At 36.5% G+C, this 27,473-nt stretch overlaps 1 pseudogene; it reads right to left on the bottom strand.

Annotated features, from left to right (window-relative positions):
• Positions 1-1,824: 1,824 nt before the first annotated feature.
• Positions 1,825-27,473, bottom strand: LOC109069607 (annotated as a pseudogene).

Here is a 27,473-nt window from a genome sequence, read left to right on the forward strand (position 1 = left end):
CATGCTGCCATTTTTGTGTTATGCAGCAATTTGCAGTAATTTTAGCATTGAGTGTTGCCATAGATAGCGAATAATTTCTGATTCTGATAAACTGAATAATTCTGAGTAGAGTCTCATTTAGTAATTATGGTCATTTTGATGAGACATGGATAGCAATAGGGGCCATCTTACATACAGTACATGTGAAAATGGCCCAAGGGAACCAAATGTGATATGGTTTTTGAAGAATGTAACTTCTTTTAATTTGACACAGCATCTTAAAAATACATGTTTATGTACATGTACATATGTACAACTAAATATGGCGCAAATGCAATACAGGGAATGTTTGGTATGAACAACAGCCACTTTTAGTACACACTTTCTCTCTTGTTTTTGCTTCTAGAATTACGTTGAAACTTGAGAATTTTAGAACTTTAAAACTTAGAATTCTGTACTTCAATCTTTAATACATTTAAACTCAGTTTCAACACTTAGTGAGCTGCCTACTGTCTAAATAGGCAGCATCCTTATTGAAATAGAGATGAGTGGGATTGCTTCCAACTGATTGATTTCTATTAAAGGAATAGTTCACACTAAAAATTAAAATTTGCAGAAAATGTACCTGAACCCTCAGGCTGTCCAAGATGTAGATGAGTTTGTTTCTTCATCAGAACAGATTTGGAGAAATGTAGCCTTATATCACTTGCTCACCAATGGATACTCTGCAGTGAATGGGTGCCGTCAGAATGCGAAGTCCAAACAGCTGATAAAAAACATCACAATAATACAAAAGAAATCCACACCGCTCCAATCCACCAATTAACTGCTTGTCAGAGAAAGCACAGTTTTCAAGTGAAATTATCCCAAACAGTTTACAAATATATGTGTATGCTTAGATTTATATGTGAGATGACATTGGAACAGACATATTTCACTGGAGGAAGCTTTATTATGGATCTGGACTCGTAATTTTGTCGAAGCACCAGTTTGAAGTTAAAAAGCATCTTAATCACTTCACAAGACCATTAATTGACGGACCTGCAGTGGTGTGAATTACTTCAGGATTATTTATCAGCTAAGAGTTTGGACTCTCTCATTCTGACGGCACCCATTCACTGCAGAGGATCCATTAGTGAGCACGTGATGCAATGCTACATAACTCCCAAATCTGTTCCACTGAAGAAACAAACTCACATACATCTTGGACGGCCTGATGATGAGTTCATTTTAAGCAATTTCCCCATTTTTGGGTGAACTATTTGTTTAAGCAGAAGGTGTAGAACTTGTATTTTTCCCATAAGGACAATGTGTAGAGTGATTGCATCTTATAAGATGGCTCCATTTGGAAAGCTGCCTCCGCATGGGGGAGCTCAACCACCGCGTTACTTAAAAATGCTGTGTAAGGTAGGGCGATCATTAGGTTTGGGAACAGCGCGCTAGACAATCATTAGTCGGGGACCTAAAGCCATCCACACACAAAGGTCAGAGAACGTTGACAGGAGGATGAGACAGAGAATCTTCCATCAGATAAGCACTCCGTCCCATCAGCGTAAAGAGAGATATCGACTCGTTCTTGGCCTCTGTCAGACACTATGAAGGGATTTAGTGACTGGTTAGAGCCAGTCTGTGGTCTCCTTGGGTATTTAATGGTCCCAAGTTTTCAGTGTCAGATTAGTTTTGGTCCCCGTGCTTTGAGAAGTTTGTGTCACAATGATCATGGTTTATTTTCAAAGCATACTCCGGTCAGTAGTAGTAATGTTTTTAACCAATCCTTTATCCTGCTAGTTTTATAAAGCATACGTCCATAATAGTTTGTTTTTTTTTTCGACTCATAACCCACAACGGTGATGCTGGTGGCATTTTCCATTAATGCAAATAAACTTAATTATGAATTTCTGTGGCAATCTAAGCTGGCGGTGGTTCACTACAACCACCAGAAACACTTCTCTCGCAGTTTCTTGACGCGGCTTTTGGTTCGAGGACGTATGTGGGCGGGCTTTGGGCAAGGGGCGGGAACATCGTACTCTGCTTCATCCAAGGCTTCCAGAATGTTTTGAAATCGTCCCTCCTGCACACGGAAGTCGTGCTCCACACTAGAAATACAGAAATAGATATTAGGAAAAAATTTATTGTAAAATTAAAAAAGCAGTTATGCATTGAGAGATTCACATATTATTGAAAGTGCTGAAAATGTAAACCACCTTCAGACCATCCAAGATGTAGATGAGTTGCTTGCTTCAGCGGAACGAATTTAGAGAAATGTACATTGTATCAACTGCTAGTAAAAAAAACAATGGATCCCTCTGCAGTGATGGCCATCAGAATGAGAGTCCAAACAGCTGAGTCCCTAATCCATGGTATCGCTTCCTTCGTGAAAAGTTAATCACCTGTTTGTCTCCACATCACACAATCCACCAAAAGGGTTTTGTTTGAACTGTGTTAGAGAATGTTTTTGTGCTTCTCTGTGCAGAGTTTCCCTCATGAGTCTGGCCAGCATACTTTTTCACTGTAAGAAGCATATTAGAATAAAGGCTTATAAAACATTGTAACGTGGTATTTGTTTCTTACAAACACAACTTTTTAGTCCATACATACTGGGCTGGAATGGTGTCACTTACTGTGGATTATTGTTATGTTTTTATCCATCGGTTTGTACTCTCATCTCTGACGGCAAACCCATTCACTGCAAAGTATCCTTGGTGACAATGTGGAATGCTACAAATTCCAAATTCTGTTCCAATGAAGAAACAAACTAACTTACTTGAATGGCCAGGGATGAGTAATTTTATATATACCTGTGGATATATATATATATATATAGATATATATTTTTTTTTTTTTATGAAAAATGTACAAAAAAAAGTAAAAGTTAAATGCAATTGTGAATGTAATTTCTTGTTTTAAGGTCATAATAGTAAAAATATTAATATAAATGTAGCCAAAGATCGTATACTTGCAGAAAGAGATACTTTTAAAACAGAGGGAACAAGATAGGAATTTTTTGCTAATAGTGGTGTTGCTATTATTAAGGTATAATTTGCAGTAATTAAAACTGTTTTTATAGTATCTTAGACTGTTTCTTTTGTGAATAAAGTATGTGCAGGAAAGAAAGAAAGAAAACAAAAAAACAACCCTTTTCAATCATATCGTCTGGCAGATTATACATAAAGGATCATAGAAATGACATTAAGACAATATGCCCTTTGTCAAAATAACAAACAAACTAAGTCACAAAACCGCACATAAACAGAGAACCATTCTCACAAACTGTGCATTCTGGCTATCTGTTTCTCAGCTGTCCTAATTCCTTCCTGATACTTTGTCCCATTTATCTCACTTTCCGTACAAGGTTCACAGCACAGCAGCGGATTCTGAGGAAAGTCCTCACAAATTCTCCAAATCTGTTCCAGTAATGAAGAAACAAACTAAACTTTATCTTGAGAATGGCCAGAGGATGAGTAATTTATATATACATCGTGTATATATATATATATATATATATATATAATATTTTTTTTTATGAGAAAAATGTAAAAAAAAAAAAAAATTCTAAAAAGTTAAATGCATTGTGAATGTAATTTCTTTGTTTTTTAAGGTCATAATGTAAAAATATTAATATAAATGTAGCAAAATATAGTATATTTCTTTGCAAAGAGTGATACTTTTAAAACATAGGGAAACAAGATAGGAATTTTGATAATATTGGTGTTGTATTATTAATGTATAATTTGCAGTAATTACAACTGTTTTTTATATATATCTTGTTTTTGTGAATAAAGTAGGTGCCTTCTAATGAAAGAAAGAAAGAAAAAATCAAAAACACCCTTTTTCATCATCTGTTCTAAGTAATGCATCATACATTAGACATAGAAATGAACATCTGGAGACAATATGACGGTCAAAATAACAAACAAAACTAAAGATAAATTCTGATACATAAACAGAGAAACATTCTTCAAACTCTCACTCTGTCTTTCTGTTTCTCGCTGTCTATTTCCTTCTGATAAATTTGTCATTCATCTCACTTTCTAAGTGAGTTTCACAGCACAGCAGATCTGGTTCTGGAAGTAAAGTCTCATTCATTTTATTCCATTGAAAGATTGATTTCTTTAATGATAATACATAAACCTTTCAAGAGACACCGACTGTGAGCTCTGGAGTTAAATCATTTCAGCTGCTTCTGTTTCTGGGACTTTAAAAAAAAAAAAAAAAATCCCACAATTCCTAAGAGAGATCCACCATATAATGTTCTAGAAAATTATATGGCTTAAATATAATGTTCTTTTCACTTTTTGATGATGCATTCTGCCGACTAAAAATATTTATTTCTTGCTGACACAAACCTTTAAAATCATCATTCATGTAGTTATTTTGAGTTTCAATACACAGTCTTTGTCTTGCACTTTTGGCATGAATGCTTTTCAAATATCGCTTTTTTTTTTTTTTTTTTTTTTTAATGATAGTTTGTAATATTTTTGCTTTATCTCAGAGCTGGATTGTTTGGGTCAAGGATTAAAACTCTTTTTACAATGACTTTTAAAATCCAAGTGCATAAATGAATGAGACAAATACTTCTGGAGTCAAGGCCACTGATTATGAACTATTATCACAGCTAGGGTGAAGCATACAGAGATTCTGACCAATTCTGACCTAGTCTGCAATCTAACAGCATGAGAATGTGTGTGTGAGGGTTATGCCCTCTATTTACTGTGTAGCCACAGTCCTGCCTGCAATTTCCCAGCAACTAAGTGAGTTTGAGAGAAAAAGAGAAAAAAGAGGGGTGTGTGATGAGCAAAAGATGGAGGTAAAAGGATGAGAGACTAATACAGACTGACAGAGAAATACTGAAGGTTAACAAACCCCATAATGACGGACGGAGATAAACAAAGTGTAAGTTCAACCACAGCTTGTTATAGGATTTCTGTATGGAAAATACACCCGCCCCACAGGGATTGTGCTACTGCGTTCTTTTTCTAAATCAGGAGTATATTATTACTATTGGCCATCTTTCAGTCCTTTTGGCTTTATATCTTGCGATTCTGACGTTTTTTTTTTTTTGAATTGTAAAAATAGTCCAAACTGTGAGATAAAAAAATCAGCATGGTGAAAACAAGCTTCTGTAGTTCAACCATCTTTAGTTGCATTTATAGATTTGTTGCTCAGTTGACATTAAACATGATGCTTAGTGTCACAATAGCAGCAAAGCGCCTGTGATGCAGCATTTCACAGGCAGAACTAAAGCCTTTTAATCTCAAACTCTCCTTTTGTTGCTGTGCAGGCACTGCTGTTTTCTCCAGGAAATGCAAATCTAGTTATTTCTGTATTGCCATTTGATACTTTCGACAGCTTTTGGCCGGCTGTAAATCTGTTTTTCAGTGTTGCTGTCATTTCATTTCAGAGGGCATCATTTGTCACTAGAAATTGCTAGGTGATGTCTCTGATTTGCATATCCAGATGACACATCTATACACATGTATATGATCAGTACACCATGCAAATTCATCTTCATTGAGGTGTTTTTTTTTTTTTTTTTTTTTTTTAGCAGTGCAATTGATTATGCTGTTTTTGTCATCTGTTTTAGTGCTTGCATTGCTATTATTATCGGTCAAACTCTGTGTTAGTGAGACCTTTAACTCTTAAGTATTAAACTTGTCACATAAGATTTGTGCTGAAGACATAAATGATTTTGAGGAAGGAGGGGTTCACTCAGTCAGAAAGCTCAAAGCTGGAGTTGTGCACTTTCAGAGCAATAATCTTTAATCATCACTATTATCTTCCGGAAATACAGGAGTCAAAGGAAAATCTAGTGCTTATTAAACACACTGCGTCTGTGGAACGCCAAAAACACTGAAAAGTAGTTTTTTTTTGGCAACAGATTTAGCTTTTTTGCTTATGGAGTCTTAAAGTAGGCTTTGAAATCCAGAGTTTTGTAAAAGGTAAGGTATTTTTAAAAGATACATAATTGCAACAATTTTAAATGAGTTTTTTTTTTTTTTTCTTCTTGGAGAAATGAGACAGAAATATTGATGACTCATGAAAGAAGACCTAAAAAAGTACATTTGTTTAGTGTGGTATATAAGTTAAAAAAACTTTAATTGCCTGACTTTAGTGCTAATTTGAATGTTAAAGCATAATCTTGACTAACAGTTTTGGATATTGACCTGTCTTCACTGAAAGAGTCAGGAGATCTACTTTTTTACTTTGTCTTAAATGCATTGTTTAAAGTTACTAGTGTGATTTTATTATAAAGTTTTGTGTTTGAGGTGGTGGCCCTGTAGTGCACAATACAATAAAATTTAAATCGCAAATCTAATTTAACAACAGCGGACCAAGCAGAAATGCTTCTTTCTCGACCACTATAGAGGGTGCATTAAAGCTAACATTTCAGGACTTCATTCTGGATGTAATGGGTTTTACAAAAATCTAAGTTTTCAACTTTTTTTTTTTATGGTACCAATCTTATTTTTATGAACCCTTGAGCAGGGTGTTAGCAGATGTTGCTTATTGCATTTGAAATGAGCCAAGTTATTTAGGCTATAAATGCAAAGTTCAAGTATCCATAAAAAATATTGGTACAGTAAAAACTGTTCTGAATTTGGAACATTATCTCTAGTATAAAGGTTAAAATGTTAGCTTTAATGCACCCTCTATTAATGAATGAATGCATAAACACATAACCTAATGAATGAATGCATGAATGCACAAGCAAATGAATGAACGCATTAACAAATGCATCCACACAGGAATGCATGCATGAGCAAATTTATTCATGCATGAACAAATATATGCATGGACGATCAAATTAATGAAGGCATGAATGAATGTGTGAACACAAACTAATGAATGAACGCATAAACAAATGCATGAATGAATGCATAATTGCAAAAATGCAACAAAAGGACTGGATGCATGAATGCATTGAATGCGTAAATAATAAATGAATGCTTGAATGCATGAACAAACACATCAAAGCATGGACCGAACACATGAAATGAATGCATAAGCAAAAAATAAGAATACAAAATGAATAGCATGCATGAACAAATGTTATCCATGCCTGAATGAATGTATAAGCGCATAAAACGAATGAATGAAAGCATAAACGCATGAATGAAATGCATGAATGAATGAATGCATGAACTCATAAGCAAATGAATGAATATAACTGAATGGATGCTTATACAAAATATGTATGCATGAGCAAATGCACAAATGTAGCACAAATGTAAATGCATGCATGTATGATAAGCAGATTAAAGCAGATTTAAGAACTATTGTCAAGCCTACTGTGATTTCTTAGAAGGAAGTTGATATGTGACAGGAGCACTATTTGTATGACACAGAGTTTCTGGCCTATTTAGTGTGCTCTGAATCATCTCACTTCAACCTCAGTTAGGATGCTGCCTTAGAAGGAAAAGTTGCCTATGAGACAGCAATAACAGGCGTTTGCAGCTTGAAAGAATTTTGGAACAGCCAAAGGGGCACCTCTGTATGGATATGTGTGGGTGTGTTCCTGGCTTTTTCTCGAATACAAAACAGCGTATTGTCATGAGATTCAATATTTAACTGCCTCAATAGGAAATCCATCTCCTCTTTGAGTAATTGATTCCCGAGGGCTTTACCTCAGTGTGGTTGAGTGCTGGAAACATGTATTAGTGTGCGATTAGCTCTTCATAGACCTCTATGGTGAATAATTTTTCCTTTTTACCCAACAGGAAAGTACATGCAAGACGAAGCTCAGAAGAGAGATAACAGAGTCGACTCCGGTGGAACTTCATACAGCACTGACTGAATAATGCTCTGTGTGTGTGTTTTTTGTGTGACAGTGATTGATATCGCCACTCCACAGGTGCACAGTTTTCTTGCTGGCCTTCTGTGTGCTGATTTATGATACGTGTCAGTTCTGTGTGTTTATGTGTGTGTGTGTCCCTCAGGGGAGGCTTCATTAAAAAGTTGAATGGGAGCTGTGGTGATGTCCTGAGCTCACTGTCCCTTGATTACGCCTGAAAAAACAAAACATACAAACAGCTGACTCTAACACAATACATTCACCACACCTTCAAAAGCACACACTCAACTATTTAACTGCCAAAGAACTTAAAATGTCGCTTTTCCATCCTATTTTCTCAGTTTTCTTAGTACAAAGAGACACCCAATTAAGAACTGAAACAAATCTGTTTCCCCTGTTCTGTTGTAAAGAGTAAGATGCTTCTCATATGTCTCTTGCTGGCCTTTGGATGTTTATGATCTGCTGTAGGATATTGATTGCATTTCAATTATCTATTAAATCATTCTTCATGGTCTCCTGGTGAAGTTATTTCTGTTTCTGCGCCCCCAGAAGACACAAATAACTCAGATGTGGCTCTGGCGCCACGATTAAGTATCACAATGAATTTTAAATGGGTCACAGGGAAAATGGATTTTCTTGCTCTTTTGAGTAGAGTTTTTAACCCTATGAAGCCTACTGTATCAGATACACAAATAGGCCTCTAAATGATCAACATGATCAAAATGTTGCTGATAAACCCTGTCACAGACAATCTACTACATGCCTTCAACATACTATAGTTGATCTATACTATGTACAGTACATGCATCAGACGAATGTCTCAGATGTTGAAAAAAAATAAAATTGCAATTTGCATCTCTCTGCACGAGTGTTGCATTTTTAACATGGCTTTTCGACTCCTGTTGTTCTTGCTCTATTCAGTCACCGTCGACCTGTTTTTTTAGCACAGCATGGTCCCTGTGTGACACCCGCTAATGCTCTGACAGTGCAGCATTGAGCACTGTTGCCTAAAGTCTGAAGAGTCCACAGTGTAAAGTGAGGTAAATTTGTCCAGCCTATAACGACCCGACATAATAGCCAAAACGCCACTCCAAAAAGAAAAAAAGAAAAAGGCTCTGGTTTGTGCATTTGGTATTTTTGCATGTGGTTGCTGCTGGGTATTTTGATAACGGTGTGAAATGCTTGATGTTGATAATTGGTTAAGTTCATGTGATTAATGTATGTTTTGCATGTTTGTGTCAGTTCTGAGTACTCGTAACCATATATGTTGTTAATGTGAAGGTTAGCCATTTACAGCAGGGTCATTTGCATATAGTACAGTAGCAGCCAACTCAGCTTGTTGTAAGGCTTGGAACAGGGAGGAAATGGTCATAAAAGGCTAAAAGGTGACATGATAGACATTAAGTGGACTGCTGGGGTGATGTTCACCTGTATATAATGCAGGCTGTTTTCTCGGGCAGGTTGAGCAGTTGTTGATGTCCTGACCTGTTCTGTAAGAACAAACGCCTGGTTGAAAAACAAGAAAGTAAAAACCGAACATGAAGACACACGACACACACACACACAGTATCACACTCACACACACACACACACACACACACACACCACACACACACACTTTAAGCATGTGATTTCTTTCACACACAGAACATTGAATTAGAGGTCTGTGCTTTTCCATCCCATTTCCACCCACTTTAAAATACAAGGAGTTTATTAAGTTAAAAAGGGTAAAATGTCCACAATGAGTTTTCTTCTTTTCAATAATGACACAAGAGATGCTCTTATTGTAGCCTGTGTTTTAGTTGTTAAAGATTTTAATATTAAGCTTCAGTCCAGTTCATGTACATTTTATATATAATATATATATAATATATAGTTTATAATATAATATAAGGATACAGATAAGAAAACATTATTTACATAATACAAATATATAATCTGTTTGTAATGTATATCTTTATTATATATAAATACACACACATACAGTATATATTTAGAAAATATTATATTTATATTAATATAATTCATATTATATATAAATAGCGCGATTTAATATATAAACATTATGTATTTTTTCTTAATGTATACATGCCTGGTGTGTATTTATATATACCATAATAAATATACACAGTACACACAAATATACTGTGTAAACAAAAAATTATATCTTGGATGCGATTAATCGCGATTAATCGTTTGACAGCACATATATTAGGGGTGTGAGCGAGACACTTATCCCACGAGATGAAATCAAAATCTACTTTATGAAATTAAAACATCTATTTTAATAGATTTTTTATGCAGGTATAAAAAAACATGTAAACACTGCAAAAGGTTTTTGCCACAAACTCAACTGACAGGCAAGTAATTTCACAAAATTAAATAGTATACATAAAAATAAATAATAAACACACAAATAATATCCCTTTAAAGTAGCAAACAGTCAAGTTTATCATTTACTAAACTGATTTCCACTTTAATAAAAAAATAAGTTTTTTTTTTCCATTTTATTTTTCTCAACTCTTTTTTTAATAGTATATACAATTCACATTAATGTATCAAAAGTTTAACAAAAAGATCATGTTTAGGGCCCTATGAAATGTTTTATTTTTTCTCACCATATTATTTATATATTTTATTGTTACCAAATTCTGTGTTTTAGCATGTCTAACTATTTGAATACATAACAGTTTTTCCCATTGAATGTTTTTTTTTTTTTTTTTTTTTTTTTTTTTTTTTTTTCAATGAATTGAAAGTGCTGGAATGTTGTTCCAGTCCTATTTTGTAATGCAAAAAACTCTTGAAACTTAATCTGCATATAGAAACTTTGTTTTTCTACAACTCAGAAATTTAGTCCTGTGTCGCAACAAATAAAATCAAGGCCAGCGGGAATCCCACAGGCATACAGACCTCTATTGAATGTCTTTGAATATGTAATGAAAATGAGCACATACAACACAGTCACTTACCTGATCGATCTTGACAGATCCAGAGGTTTGAGTCAAAGCAGAGTTCTGATGAAACCGTGTGTGTGTGGATGAAGGGAGAAAAAAGAGAGGGAAACTCTTAAGAGATTAAATGGGTCATCAGATGCCCATTTTCCACAAGTTGATATGATTCTTTAGGGTCTTAATGAAAAGTCTGTAACATAGTTTGGTTAAAATTTCTCAATGTTAGTGTAAACAATTTTTTTACTGTCAAAAACAGCTCTTTTTCAGAGCAAGCCATTTTGTAGTATGGTCCTTTAAATGTTAATGAGCTCTGCTGACTCCGCCCCTCTCTTCCGAGCTGCTCTCAGAGAGACTGTTTACTTTAGCCGTATTTATCGGGACACTTGCTAATTAGCACATTATTAGGAAAATCGATTTGCAAAGAATCACTAAAATAACTTTTCCGTCACTTCTTCTGTAGGTGAGACTGGATCATGAATAATTCGCGCGAACATAAACGCATTTAGGTAGCTCGGGGATCGGTGCATTCCCTTCAGAAACAAATGTCATCTTCTGCGTCTTCAGCAGCTCAGATGTTGGGAGTAAATAACGACTGCTATGTTCATTATTACATCCAACAACAAAACACCTCAATTGCTTATGAGTTATTTTTGTCTATATTAGGGGTTGAACGACTTCTGATTTTTTAAAGTTGACTTTTATATGATGAAAGTCGAGTCGAAGTCGACTAGTCGCTGATGACATCATTAATGAACAAATAAGTCTGGAGCTGTGACAAACCCCTTGTGCACAGCAATGGCATATGACACAGTGCTGCCCACATGGCTATTGCTCCTATAACAGCTCATTTTTATCAGTTCTTTTGCCATGGGGTCATTTTATTTCTCACAGATTTCTGCTCGTTCTAAATCAGATTATTGATAAAGTAGCGTACAGCGTAAAAATTACATTTATATGAATGCATTAGTGAGAAGCGATTGCGTGTGTGAATTAAATCTACATGGCCTAGCGTCTCTCTAGTAGTAGTGACGCTGTGAGATTTTGTTAATAAGAAATAAATGCTTGAACTTTTCAATTTCTAAGCTATTTTTATTGGGAAATCACAGAAGAGCAGCGACAGTACATTTCCATGCTGAATGATTCTGTGCACGTGGATCGCGCGATCTGCGTGTGACGTACGAGCTACCGTCTGTAGCTTATGTGTGTGTGTGTTACAGTGCAGTAGCGCATTAGATTAGAACAGCGATAAACTTTACCTTTACAATAAGCTTTTTAGAATGTGCATTCTCCCATTCAATTTCGAGCATCCAGTAATATAATCGCACGTCTTGTGGAGCTTTGGGAGTATACATTTATTTGTCATTTTAACTGTTTGGAAACGGAGTGTTAATGTGGAAGTCCTTCAAAGATTTATTATCCTGTTGCACCCTCTATAGGACCAGCGACTAGTCGACATCAAGCTTAAAGCGTCATTTCAGAGCAGTGAAGTCGACTAGTCGATTAGTCTGTGCAACCCCAGAGTGGGTCTAAGGTAAGAGACCAGTCCAGTCTGTGCTGAAACGCTACTGTCAATCAAACAATCATGGGAGGGGCCTGTCTGTGTGATGTCACAAAGACAGGCATCTGAGATCAGCTCAATTTGAGAAAGGGGTAAAGATTTTAGTAGATATTGACTCCAAAGAATCATTTGTTTATAAATCAAAATGCACTGTGTTTCTGTGGCTCAGTGGTTTGTGGGTTCAATTCCCAGGGAACACAAACTGAAAAAAAAAAAATTATAAATGTATAGCATAAATTGTTTGTAAGTCGCTTTGGATAAAAGCGTCTGCTAATTGCATAAATGTAAAAAAAAAAAAACAACAACACTGGGTGGATTTTTTACCATTATACGAGGGTGGTTGTGTACACACACTGCCAACACACATTTCAGTTCAAACAACAAAAAGTGCATGCAGCATCCGATGACCCCTTTAAGAGAAAGGGTGTAAATGTGTTAGGAGGTGTAGAGTGAAGATGAGACAGAAAGTAAGACATCAAATGAGAAGGAGAGAGAGAGAGTTTGGGAGCGGTAGGGGGTCGATGTCCCATTGATGATCGAGATTCCCGAGGTGTTGCCGCAGGATGCATCAGTTACCAGGGGAATTATGGGATGATGGAAGTGTGGAATCACAAATCAAACACGCTTTCATGAACTCCGGAGCCTTAATCTCTCACTCTCACTCACCCTTCACTCATTGCTTTGTTCCTCTCCAGATCCTGAATGACATTGAGAAGAACTTTGATCTTTTCCTGATTATACAGCAGGTTTTCTTCTACATTCTGCAGCAGTCCATGTAGAACACCAGGTGCACCGTTGCATTGTGGGATATCGTCTGTTGGAGGAGGGTGGATGTCTTTAGAGTCCGTTTCAGTCTCAGTTTTAGGTTCTGATGGAGGAGGGGGCAGGGTTTGAGGTTTAGGCTCCACCCCTGAGCCAATCAGAAGCTCTGGAGGTGCTGGCTTACATTTGACCTGTATTGGTTTCAAGTCTTTCTTGGGTGGAGGAGTGGGCGTGGCTTGGGACTCACAGCCAATCGGTTTAGACGTGGCAGATTTGTGCGTTTGCGTAGTTGCACACTTGTCCTTTGCATCTTGTGATGCATGTTGTGCGGTTGATTCTGTTTTGACACGTGTTTGCGTGTGTTGCGTTTTTGTGCGTCGTCGAGCCATTATTGGGTTTTTCAAACTGCGTCGATGACTCTGTTTTCGCATCTTTTTTGTTGGATTGTGAAGGGGTGGAGCATGCGTTTTGCGTAGTGTGATTGGGAATTTGCACATACGTTGGCTGTCCAACTGTTTGAGTTTTCTTTTCTGCAAGCGAGGCGAACAGCTTTTCCTTGGCGGCGTCGGAAGCGTCATGCTTGCTTGAACCTGACTGGCGGCTCGTTTGCGACAAGCAGGCGCCATGCAGGGCGGGGCTTGAGACTGTCTTCGCCCACAACTGCCGCAAAGTCTGGGAGATGATGTCATCATGCGACATGGGCGAGGGGTTGTGTTGTACAAGCCAGTGGCTGGCCTGACTGCCTCCCCTTTCAGTGACTGACCTCGCCTACATTCACGTGTCATTGTTTGACTCTGCCCGCCTTGCTTCCTCAGACTCCGCCCCTTCGCTACAAACTCCTCCCACCACCTCAGGCGCAACAATACTTCCATTAACGTACCGAGGGTTTTTTTTAAACTCCCTCTTTGCCCAGATTGGTTTGGATTGGCTTTGATTTGACAGTACACACCTCGCTCTCCTGGGACGTTTTTGTCCTGTGCCACATGGTTCCTGGATGCTGCCTTGACGACATGCCCTTCCGTTGACTTCACAACGCCTCATCCGGTCTAGCGACATGGTTTCGGCCAGTCGGTCCGTTGGCCGTACTGACTGTTTGAGTCCTCTTCTTCAATGACGGAAGTGAGCCGGAGACCCGGCGACGTTTGGACACCAACGCTGCACAAAGGGCCCCATTTCTGAGACAGGACAGCCCGACCACCAGCTAGAGGCACCTCCAGTGCCGGCACTGCATTGGACGTGTCTGCTGCCCGTCGGCCCATGACCTCTGCTGATTGGCTCAGCCCCCTGAGGAGGAGCTGGAGGGGATGTGGCCTTCGTTTATAAGCATACTATCTAAAACAAAGATGACTATTCCTTGGTTGAATTCCACAGCATTAGAAGTGATCGCATTGGTCAGTAATCCATTTTCACATTCGTCTTGCCATCAATCCAGTGTCAGAGTCTTCAAATTCATTGTTTGCCTGTCTGAGAAAGAAGAAATATGTGTGTTGTATATATTGGTATTTGTATTTGTTTGTGATAATTTTAATTTAATTTAATTGATTGTTTAGTTAAAAAGGAATGTATTATATTTTAAAGGATGCTGGTATCCAAACAGTTGACGGTAGCCATTGACTTACAGTACACAGTATAGAAAAAAGTACTAATGAAGTCATTGGCTACAGTCAACTGTTTAGTTACCAACACTCTTCAAAGTGTCTTTTTTGTGCTCAACAGAAGAAAGAAACTCAGGTTTGTAATAACTTAAGGGTGAGTAAATGATGAGAGAATTTTCATTTTTCATGAACTGTCCCTTTAAATGTCCCTTTAAAGCTGCACTCTTGATCTGCACTAACAAAAAAGTAGCTAATTGGATTAAAGCCATTTAAGAGGCTGTTATCTGATGATTTCATTCAGAGTAGTATTTATCTTGTGAAAAAGCAAGAGGATCAAGGTGCACTCAGTATTTTTACTCTCATTATAAAAGTTTTTTACACAAAGAAGTGAAAAGTAATTTAAAAAAAGATTTAAATCATGTAGACTGTATAGCACTATTCAATTGATCTTTTTCTGTTATTGGATTTTTTTCTACGCAAAATAAATAAATCATGGCCAACTGTGAATAATTTATTTTTACATTTGGAAAATGTAAATATAGTTTTTGAGTAGACATGCGTCCATGCAGTCTTCTATGTCGAGGTCATTTGATCTAGTGCAAGTCAAGCAAAAAATTACTGAGTGCACATTATATTTATTTATTTATTAAAAGAATGGAAGAAAAAAAGAAGAGGGAAAAGAAAGAAATGCACATAATAAATAAATGATCCAGTTAGGAAACTGTATTTTAATTTTCAAACAATTCATTAAATGTATGCATTTAATTGATTTTTTTAAAGTAGTATATTTATTTTATTTGCTAATGTACTCATTAAATTAGTGATCTATTGCATGCATTTATTTATATAATTATTTATAAATATTTATGAAAATATGTTTTTATTTATATATTGACTGACTTCATATGATTGTAAAGCTGTGTGTGCAATATGCGACAAAAACATGTTTTGTAATGATACTGGTTGGAAGGAACAACTTGATACTTGTTTTTCTGAAAACAGCTAAACTTTTGGATAGTTAGTAGCACCCGGGTTACTTTCTCACATGTGTGTGTCTCTAATCAAGAATGCTAGTCAACAGGAGAAACCAGAGAGACATTTTTAAAGTTCACGTTCATTTTATGCTCAGAGACTCCAATAACCCAACACGACTATTACAAATATTAATGAGGGTTAACAAAATCCCCCATATGTCACATGCAGCTGATTAAAGTTTCGCTCTCTCTCTCGCTGGTTCTCTTCCGGAAGGGCCTATTATTATCACTTTATTCCTCTGTAATCTCCTCCTCATCTTAAGTGTTCTCCCTCCTTTCTTTTGCTCTTTGATAAGCTCTCTGTGTGTCTTGTAGTTCATATCTTGTTCTCTGTTAAGCTTCTTTTCTTTTATGAGACAGTCTCAAAGCTGCACGTCTCCTCTGACCCAAAACACTGCGTGGTGTGTGTGTGTTACTTGCACTTTCTACGAATGGGGAACAAAACAGGCCAGAGTTTAAACACTATGTATGAATGAAATAATTCATTAATTAATTATCAGCAAATGGTCAGCAAAAGGAGGTTTTTAGCCTCAGGGTTATTATAGTACATAAAAAAAAAACAGTTTAGTTACTTGAAATAAAATAAACGTTAACTGAAATAATATATAAATTAAAATTTAAGTAAATTAATTAAAATAATACTGTAGCTGTCAAGGCAACATTTCTTATTTTAATAGAGTTTAACTTGAATAACTAAAATTGAACAAAATATTTTATAAAAATATATGTATAGACAGACTGACAGATAAAACCCAGAACTACTAAAAATTAGAAAATCACGCCACAAAATTCCTGAACCTTTAACTAAAATGAAAACCAAATGGAAAAAAATTTTTTTTATTAAATTTGTTATCGTGTTAATTAATATTAAATGTTGTGCTTTCAAAAAAAAAAAGTTTGATAGATTGTAACTAATATGCCATAATAATGTAAATTTTATATGCATGATAAATCACTTTTGAAATGAGGTGTAATTTGAAAGTCTCTTGAAATAACATTAACCACAGACCTTATATGACTTATTTAAAAGTTACTCTTAAATCCAAAACTGCTTATGAAAAGCCATTATAGATTAGTTAGAAGAGGGACAGTCCAGAATAACCCTTATTAGACAGACATTAGATCCTTTTAAAGTGACCTACTTTTCATGAAAAGTAGAAATTAGTTACACTGAAAAAAAGGTGTAGAATCTGTAGAAATAATTTCAATTGAGAAATAGCTAGTAAATTTCACAAATTTAAACGAAGCAAGTAACACATTAAAATTTGAATTAAGTTAAATGTTAAATTTTAAAGTAAAAATGCTGAATTTTCTTGTAAAATGCATTCTGATCATCTTTTGAATTTATTATTTTTGTTTTTTTTGTTTTTACACTGTAAATAATAGTGTATTTGATTCTTTATCATTGTGCAAAGTGCTTTGTGTGTGTGTGTGTGTGTGTGTGTGTGAGCGAGAGAGAGAGAGAGAGAGAGAGAGAGAGAGAGAGAGAGTATTGTTGGTCAAAAATGCTAATGACCCCCATTACCCTCTAACAGATGAACATTATAATACAACACTACTCATTTATTTCATGCGTACACACACACACACACACACACACACACACACACACACACACACACACACACACACACACACACACACACACACACACACACACACACACAACAGGCCTAATGAGGAACAAAGCGTCGGTGTGTTTAATTATGAGAGTAATTGAAGCTAGTTTGGAATATTTGACTGAATATTTGCATTTCTTAGAGCATCCCAGAGATTACGTTCATTAGGAATATTTTCATTTTAACAAACTATTAGAGACATCTGTAGCCAAATCTCCTCCTCTCGTCTTTCATGTCTGCGTCTCTGAATCCTCTGGAGAGCGAGTGTGGGCTGTTTGCTCTGTGATGTGTTTAGAAGAATTTAGATTCATTGACCTGCTGGATTTGACACTTTTTGACCTTGGATTGGATCAGATTAAAGTACTGTGGTAATACTATGATGTGTTTTTGCATTCATTAGCAGTCATTAACAAAGAGTTCTGTATACCAAAATGTAACTACATTCAATGTGTATATATACAGTACATATATATAGATTTATATATATTCTTTTTACTTTACATTTATTTAAATTTACTTGCTATAAAAACAATTTTAACCTAGAAATTGCTAGTAAATTTTAAAATTGATTACAAATAAACGGCAAGTAAGACTTTGAATTAAAAAGTAATTTTGAAGCAGAAAGACTGAAATAGTACTTTCTTGTAAAACATATGCCAGTAATCTTTATTTACAACTTTGAAAAATCATTTTTTTGCAGTGTAGTTTAAGATATTATAGTGTGTACATTATGGTACAGCCACAGAGCTTTTCTGTAAGGGCACCTTGTCTCTCTACACACACACACACACACACACACACACACACACACACACGCATGTGCACTCCTTGAGTATTGTGTTCTTGAGATCTCTTGTTGATCTTCGCTACGGTTCATCAGCACACAGTTAGATGTTCCACTTTCATCCCTCCATTCTCCAGAACACACACACACACACACACACACTGAGAGTCTCTGTTGATCCTCTTCATCAGCTCCGGTCGAGCCCTGCACTCCTTCTCTCTTCTCTTTCGCACTCCGTTACTCCTGACTTTGATTTTGTCTTTCTGAGCCTCTCTAATGTCATCATTCACACACACATGCACACACACTTTATCAAATACTCTCTGGCATCTCTGTGTGCGGCGATCGATATTCAGGAGCTGCAGATGCAGCGTCCCGTCACCACACACTGTCCTGAAAAAACACCCACACCACACACGCACGCGCGCACACACACACACACACACACACACACACACCCCCCACTACACACACACACACTTTTGTCAAACCTGCCACTGGAGCAAAAGAAAGTAAGTTTACTGGCCATAAATATTTACTCTCAGACATAAATCCATATTTTGCCTGATATATTTGCATTAGGAAAGCTGAACTGGAATGACAGGAAGAGTAAATTTACTGAATAGTAATTCAGAGGAATTCAACACAGGTGATGCGTTCTGGGAAATGAAATCTATCTATCTATCTATCTATCTATCTATCTATCTATCTATCTATCTATCTATCTATCTATCTATCTATCTATCTATCTATCTATCTATCTATCTATCTATCTCTGTCTGTCTGTCTGTCTGTCTGTCTGTCATTTTTGTTTAAATTTTTTTTGTTGTATTGTTCATCTATCATTCTTTAAGAATAGAACTTGAACTTTTTTTCAAAATGGTTTTCTTGACAATCTTTGCTTTTATAGCTAAATTGCATTAAAACAATTCTGAATTTCATTTCATTTTTAATTTTGTTTCTCACATTTTAATTCTTAGCTTACCTTACCACTAGACCATATAGTGGAGGAATGACACCAGTCAATTTGATTAATAAAATAAGGTTTTCATGAAAATATATGCATTTAATATTTTTTTTATTATGAGTTAACTGTTTCATTAAAGCAGTAAGGAGCTGAAGTCTGTGTTGTATATTATGAATGTGGTCCTGAAGGTATTGCGCTTTGACTGTATTCATGATGCTCATTGCTTCACTGAATGGTCAGCTAGTTGGTAATTCCATTTTATTTACTCAACAGAGCTGAATTTTTATAAGCAAAATGCCATTCACTGGTGTTTATTTTAAACCTGTGTGCACAGAAATGAATCAAAACAAACCAACAGCAGGCAGGATGAGCATATAGAGTGAGTGGGGGGAGATGGAGCATCTGGTGTGTCCGTTTGAATGAAAGATGTAGTCTGTAAAGTCTGTCTTCATTCTTGTGCAGTGACTCTCCCAGGAGACAGTCGTCTGTTCATTATCCGGAGCCTTTAACTGCCTTCGGGGGATCTAATGAGATTTGAAGAAATCAGACTCTTTTTTCCAATATTCCAATAACAACTATTACATCAAATGTAGTCTTTTTAACTTCTTTTTGTGATGATTTGATTGGTTTGGCTGGCAGTTCATGCTTTGCAGTAGTATGAGGTCATTCAGAGCATCAACCTAACACAGCTTTGGGAGATGTTACAAAGTGAGATACACACGAGTGTGTTTAAGCCTCTGACATACAATATTAACCAGTCAGAGCGTACAGCACCTCTGAGACACACAGAAAGAGGAAAACGCTGCCAGTGATATTACACACATAACTCACACACACACACACACACACACACACACACACACACACACACACACACACACACACACACTCACACACACACACACACACACACACACACACACACACACACACACACACACACACACACACACACACACACACACACACAGGGAAACCTAATGAAAGAACCATTTCACTCACTCACACACACATACAAACACACTCAGGTGTGTGTGTGTGTAATGGCTTTGACTGTGGGGTTTTTCAGTGCACACTGACATATACTCTACTCAGCACTTACTAACTAAAAATACCTCAAAGTACCACAGAATAACAGTTTTTTTTTTTTTGTTTTAAACATGATATGATGGTAATACCACAGTATTCAATTGTTTATCAGTTGCCAGGACATTTCTGTGTGGTTGCCAAGATGTTCTTAGGGTTTTTAGCACATTGTAATGTGGTTTCTGTGGTGTCTGGGTGGTTCCCAGGGTGTTGCTATGGTATTTGTTAGGCTGATTGCTAGTGTGTTCTGGTGGTTACTGGGGGAGTAGCTAGGAAACTGTTAGAAGGGTTGCTAGGTTGTTCTTTGTGGTTGCCAGGAAGTTGCTAGGGCACTTTTAGAAGGGTTGTTAGGTTGTTATTTGTGGTTGCCAGGGAGTTTCTACGTTTGGGGCATTTGTTTGGGGGTTTTTTCTAGGTTTGTTTGGGACTGATTGCTAGTGTTTTCTGGGTGGTTGCCAGGGAGTTGCTAGGACACTGTTAGGAGGGGTTGCTAGATTGCTTTGGATGGTTGCTGAGACACTATTAGAGAGTTGCTAGGTTGTTCTTTGCGGTTGCCAGGGAGTTGCAGGTGCATTGTTAGAATGTTGTTCATTTGTTTTGGGTAGTTGCCAGGAAGTTGCTTTGTCATTAGTAGGAGGTTTCTATGGCATTCTGAGTGGTGTCAGGGAGTTGCTAGTGCACTGTTAGAAGAGTTGCTAGGTTGTTTTTTTGGTTGCCAGGGACATGCTAGGGCATTTGTTAAGTGGTTTCTAGGTTGTTTGGGGCTGATTGCTAGTGTGTTCTGGGTGGTTGCCAGGGAGTTACTAGGGAATTGCTAGAAGGGTTGCTAGGTTGTTCTTGTTGGTTGCCAGGGAGTTGCTAAGTTTTTATCGACTAAAATGCTCAGACATTTAGTCGGCTAAAACACAACTAAACAAAAGCAGCACAAGGTTGACTAAATATGATAATAACTAAAATGTACTTGGACACAGGACTAAGACTAAGCCTAAATTACAAATGTCTGACAAAATTAACACTAATTACTTGGCCATTCGAGGGTTGCTTGGTTGTTTTGAGTGTTGTGGAGTGTTCTGGGTCACTTCTGTGGTGTTTTGCTTGGTTTCCAGGTTGTTGTTATGGCGTTATTAGAAGATTGCTAGGTTGTTTTGGGTGGTTGTTACAATGTTCAGGGAGGTTGGAGCACAAACTCTGCAGGACAACACAGACACTCAACTTTAAGAAAAGTGAAAAGTGACGTGACATTCAGCCAAGTATGCTCAGAATTCATGCTCTGCATTTAACCCATCCATTGTGAGTGAAAGTGATGCAATGTGCGGACAATAATGGTAACCCATACTTGGAATATGCATTGAAGTGCCACTCAAGTGCACACACACATCAGTGAGCAGTGAACACACACACACACATACTGTCAACACACACCTCTCAGTCGTGGTATTGCCGGCCCGAGACTCAAACTCACAACCTTAGGGTTAGGAGTTGAACTCTCTAACCATTAGGCCACGACTTCCCCCACGACTTTAACACTGAGTTCTTGAGGTTTGTTGACATAGTAGTCCTCATAGTGATAACTGACTTATTAAACAACACTACTAAACCAAGAAAGAAAGAAAAAAAACACATGTAAAGATGATTTCATTGAGTCTCAAAGCACTCTGCTGAACTTGTGTGGTTTTTAGAACTGGACATGTGACATGTGTGTTTAGCAATCAGACGTGTGTGTGGTTTGCGCCTGTGAGGGTATATCAGGGTAGCTTAAAAGATTTATCAGCTTAAAAGAAAACAGCTTGATAAAAAAAAAAAAAAAAAAAAAAAAAAACAGTGTGTGAGAGAGAGTATCTTCAGAAGGACACAAACTGTCCCAAGAGACACGCTGATGTTTGTGTCATTCACACTCTTTTGGAGGATGACACATTTTTTCTCAAACTTCTTTCATTTTATGCACTCTTCTCTGAGTAAATCACACAGTCATGTCCAGGTCACATTTCATCCCAAAGTCGAAGGAAAATTAAATAAGTCGTTGTTTTAGGGGACCATTAATCAGCCAAATTCTTATTACTGTAATGTATTCAGACATTTCACTTGTGGGTTTTTGTGATTCTCATTATTGTCAATGATGATTCTCATTAGATTTTATTGCCATTATAAAATATAAAATTATGTATATACATTACTGCACAAATGTTTTGGCTCTGTAAGATTTTTGAATGTTTTAAAGGAAGTCTCTATATCCTGCTAAGGCTGTATTTTATTTATTTATTTTTTGGATCCAAAATACAGTAAAATTATATGAAATATTAATTACAATTCAAAAGAACTGTTTTTTTTTTATGTGAAAATATTTTAAAATGTATTTTTTTCTGTGATGCAAAGCTGAATTTTCAGCATCATTACTCCAGTCTTTAGTGACGCATTTTCCTTTTTTATATTTTCAAAGATTCTTTGAAAGTTCATAAGAACAGCATTTATTTAAAATATAAATCTTTCAGAACATTATAAATGTCTTTACTGTCACTTTTGATAAATTTAATGCATCTTTTGTCGAATAATTTTTAACACTATAAATTGAATCACATCACTTCTGATCAATTTAATCTTTTTAACACTATAAATTGAATCACATCACTTCTGATCAATTTAATCCAAAGTATTAAATTCTGTCATTCGGTTCGTTCATTCATTCACTCATTCATTCACTCACTCACTCACTCACTCACTCACTCACTCACTCACTCGTTCGTTCATTCATTCATTCATTCACTCACTCATTCGTTCATTCATTTGTTCATTCATTCATTCACTCACTCATTCATTCATTCACTCACTCACTCATTCGTTCATTCATTCATTCACTCATTCGTTCATTCATTTGTTCATTCATTCATTTCAATACAAAAAATTCTATCAATACAAAATATTTTAACATCATGTAAAAATAATAATAATAATAAATCAATGTTTACATTAAGAATGGGAGTTGCTGTGCACTACTGTAATGAGAATTGCTGTGCACTACTGTAATGAGAATTTGGTGTAAAATGTTAGTAACTAGTTATTTAATTATTAAAAAGTAATGCAAAAGTAATAAAAAGTAATGCACAATGCAACAAAAAAAAAAAAAAGCTTTAAAACTAGCCTTAATTTCATCAGTGTCAGACATTTCTTAGTCCTTCCTTTTCAATTCTGAGGTGAAATATGAGCTGGAACACATCATCTTGACAGGCGTTCTGGAGATTCACCTCATTCAGAGGTTCAGGCCTGTCTCTCTCTAAATACTCTTCTGTCTCCTGTCTTTCTGTTCATTTGTCTCTCTCTCCTCTTTCTTTTGCTGTCACTGTCCTTTTTGTTTTTTTGTACTTTTGTCCATCCCTCTCTCTGGTGTTTATCTCTCGCTGACTGTCTGTCTGTCTGTCTGTCTGTCTTGTCCTTTTTTTCTGTACTTTCCTCTCTTATCATGTTCTTACTTGCATTCAAGTGTTTTGTGTCTCACTGTTTCTCAGTGTTTTTATCTGTGTTTAGATTCCTTTAGCGTGAAATCAATTTTGACACACTCTTGTTCTGAGTCTCTCACCACACACACACATGCTAGTTTAGGAAACTAATTTGTCGCCAGAAGTGATATAAATATGTCAAAACTTCTCTTTGGGGGCATTCAGGGATGTCTCAAAATAATCTATAAATTAAGTAAATTTTATTGTACATTTAACGTAATGAAAAGAGTTGAATACATATGTAGTTCACCCTTTTTCCCAACAATTTTGTTGTTTTATTCACCTCGTGTCATTCCTAAACCAGTATGACTGACTTTTTTTCCTCTGACACATAAAAGAGGATATAAAAAAAAAAAAAACCACACATCTCAGCAGTGCTCAGAAAGTAGTAACCTGCAATTGCTTCACAACCTGCTTTAACTTTGGCAAAGGTAAATTAAATTAAAATTTAAATTACATTTTTCAAAGGTTTCAGATGTATTTTTAAAAATGACTATTTTTCAAATTTAAAAAAAAAACTTTTCTTGGTTATTTCAAACGTTAGAGAAGAAATGGCATGGAAACGATCCATTTTTATCATATTGGAACATGGGGATGTTACTTATGAATGTTCTGAAACAAAAAGGTAATAACCTTTTACAAAAAGATTCAACATATAAAAATAGCTTTATTGGTATAAATTGGTAAAAGAGTTTTGTTGGTAAATAATATATATAATTTAGATTATAACTTTTTACAATGCAGTGAAAGTCACTGGGATCCAATCTTGTTTGTCTCCTGACATTTTTCAAAATATCTTCTTTTGTGTTCCACAGAAGAAAGAATGTCACACAGGGTTTGGAACAACATGTGCGAGTCATACATTTACTTTTAGAAAGAATATACACATGTACACCTTTTGTACATATTTTGGAGCATGTTTTCCAAGAAAATATTATTTAGGTCTTTAGTTTTTTTTTTTTTTTTTTTTTTTTACATGTACACAAAACACACACTCAAATACATACAGGCACATGCACACATTTAAAAGCACTAACTACACCAGGGATCTCCACCCTCCTCCTGGAGAGCTACTGTTCCTGCAGATTTCAGCTCCAACCCCAATCAACAAACACACCTGAAGCAGCTAATCAAGGTGTTTCAGGGCTACTTGATAATTACAAACAGGTGTGTTGGAGCAGGGTTGGAATTGATGGCTGCTGGATGGTAGCTCTCCAGGAGCAGGGTTGGAGATCCCTGACCTACACACTTGCTAAAACACAACACACTTATGCACCACACACATTTAAATAGACATACACATACAGGTGCATGTCAATAAATTAGAATGTCGTGGACAAGTTCATTTTTTTTCAGTAATTCAACTCAAATGTGTGAAACTCGTGTATAAATAATATATAAATTCAATGCACACAGACTGAAGTAGTTTGTCTTTGGTTCTTTTAATTGTGATGATTTGGGCTCACATTTAACAAAAACCCACCAATTCACTATCTCAACAAATAAGAAGACATGACAATCAGCTAATCAACTCAAAACACCTGCAAAGGTTTCCTGAGCCTTCAAAATGGTCTCTCAGAGTCAAAACACCTGCAAAGGTTTCCTGAGCGGAGACTGGCTGATCTGACAGTTGTCTAGAAGACAATCATTGACACCCTTCACAAGGAGGGTAAACCACAAACATTCATTGCCAAAGAAGCTGGTTGTTCACAGAGTGCTGTATCCAAGCATGTTAACAGAAAAGTTAAGTGGAAAGAAAAAGTGTGGAAGAAAAAAGATGCACAACCAACCGAGAGAACCGCAGCCTTATGAGGATTGTCAAGCAAAATCGATTCAAGAATTTGAGAGTAAACTTCACAAGGAACGGCACTCAAGAGCCACCACACACAGACGTGTCAAGGAATTTGGCTACAGTTGTCGAATTCCTCTTGTTAAGCCACTCCTGAACCGCAGACAGCGTCAGAGGCATCTTACCTGGGCTAAGGAGAAGAAGAACTGGACTTTTGCCCAGTGGTTCCAAGTCCTCTTGTTCAGATGAGTGCAAGTTTTGTATTTCATTTGGAAACCAAGGTCCTAGAGTCTGGAGGAAGGGTGGAGAAGCTCATAGCCCAAGGTGCTTGAAGTCCAGTGTTAAGTTTCCACAGTCTGTGATGATTTGGGGGTGCAATGTCATCTGCTGGTGTTGGTCCATTGTGTTTTTTTGAAAACCAAAGTCACTGCAACCCGTTTACCAAGAAATTTTGGAGCACTTCATGCTTCCTTTCTGCTGACCAGCTTTTTGGAAGATGCTGATTTCATTTTCACAGCAGAATTTGGCACCTGCCCAAACTGCCAAAAGCACCAAAAGTTGTTTAAATGACCATGGTGTTGGTGTGCTTGACTGCCAGCAAACTCACCAGACCTGAACCTCATATAGTGCTCAAGCATCTTGTCCAAGAGGAAAATGAGAAACAAAGAGACCAAAAAAATGCAGATGAGCTGAAGGCCACTGTCAAAGAAACCTGGGCTTCCATAGCACCTCAACAGTGCAACAAACTGATCACCTCCATGCCACGCCAAATTGAGGCTGTAATTAAAGCAAAAGGAGCCCCTACCAAGTATTGACTGCATGTACAGTAAATTAACATACTTTCCAGAAGGCCAACAATTCACTGTTTTTTTTTTTTTTTTGTATTGGTCTTATGAAGTATTCTAATTTGTTGAGATGTTTTTTTTTTTTTTTTTTAATGTGAGCCAAAATCATCACAATTAAAAGAACCAAAGACTTAAACTACTTCAGGTCGGTGTGCACTGCCAATTTATTTAATACATGAGTTTCACAATTTGAGTTGAATTACTGAAATAAAGAACTTTTCCACGACATTCTAATTTATTTAGATGCACCTCTATTATTTAATCAGAGGTCTCAATAAAACCGATGGGTATTAGATACCCTGTTGTTACATCACACCACACACACAGATCCCAGGTGTTGTGTTTACATTACATTCAGTAAACTTGCTCTGTGTTGTTAATGATGATTAATTAGACGCAGACATATGAGCGATTTTAGCAACCATGGAGACCCTTACAGAAGTACTGCAGCAGTCCCCCCGTGGTAAAATGATGGTGTCAGATGGCAACTCTGGTGTTTTGATGTATGTAACCGTGATACTGAATGATTACTATATTCATTCACTATGGTGTATATGTGTTTCTGCTGCAAAGTACTACAGAGAACATCACAAACATTACCATGATACAAGTCCAAAAAACATGGTATCGTTATGATACTTTGATACTTTTATGGTATGACCATGGTGGCAGGTCGAAAACACCATGTTAGTACCAAGGTGCTTTTAGTATATTTTTTGTTTGAACTCAAAAGCACTCCACACACGTAAATTAAAAATAACAAAAAAAATAAATAAAATAATAAAAATTAAATTTAATGTTACAAATAAAATAAAAAAAATGTAACAATAAATTGAAAATATTTAAATGAAATTGAATGAATGTTTTAGATGTACGCTAATGACTTGAGCATTGTTGTAATATTTCATTAGATGATTAACTCCGTTACTGACCTTCATTACAGAGTGTTGTGTAGGTGAACGGACTGTTCTTCGTCTCTGCATCTCTTCATCTCTCTCTTGTTCACTCGTTCTGTTTCTCCTATATTCCTGTGAGATCAGACTCCTCCGTGTGTTTCTGTTCTTCTTTCTTACATCCGTCTGTGTGATTTTCTCTTGTCTGTGTTTATGATCTTTCTCTCTCATGAGCACATCTGTCTCTCCTTCCATCTACTGGTGAACTGAGCGTCTTGTATCTCCTCCCTCTCTCTCTCTCTCTCTTTCTCTCTATGTGTGTGTGTGT

This window comes from Cyprinus carpio, chromosome B14 (assembly GCF_018340385.1).
Source record: "Cyprinus carpio isolate SPL01 chromosome B14, ASM1834038v1, whole genome shotgun sequence".
Lineage (NCBI taxonomy): Eukaryota > Metazoa > Chordata > Actinopteri > Cypriniformes > Cyprinidae > Cyprinus > Cyprinus carpio.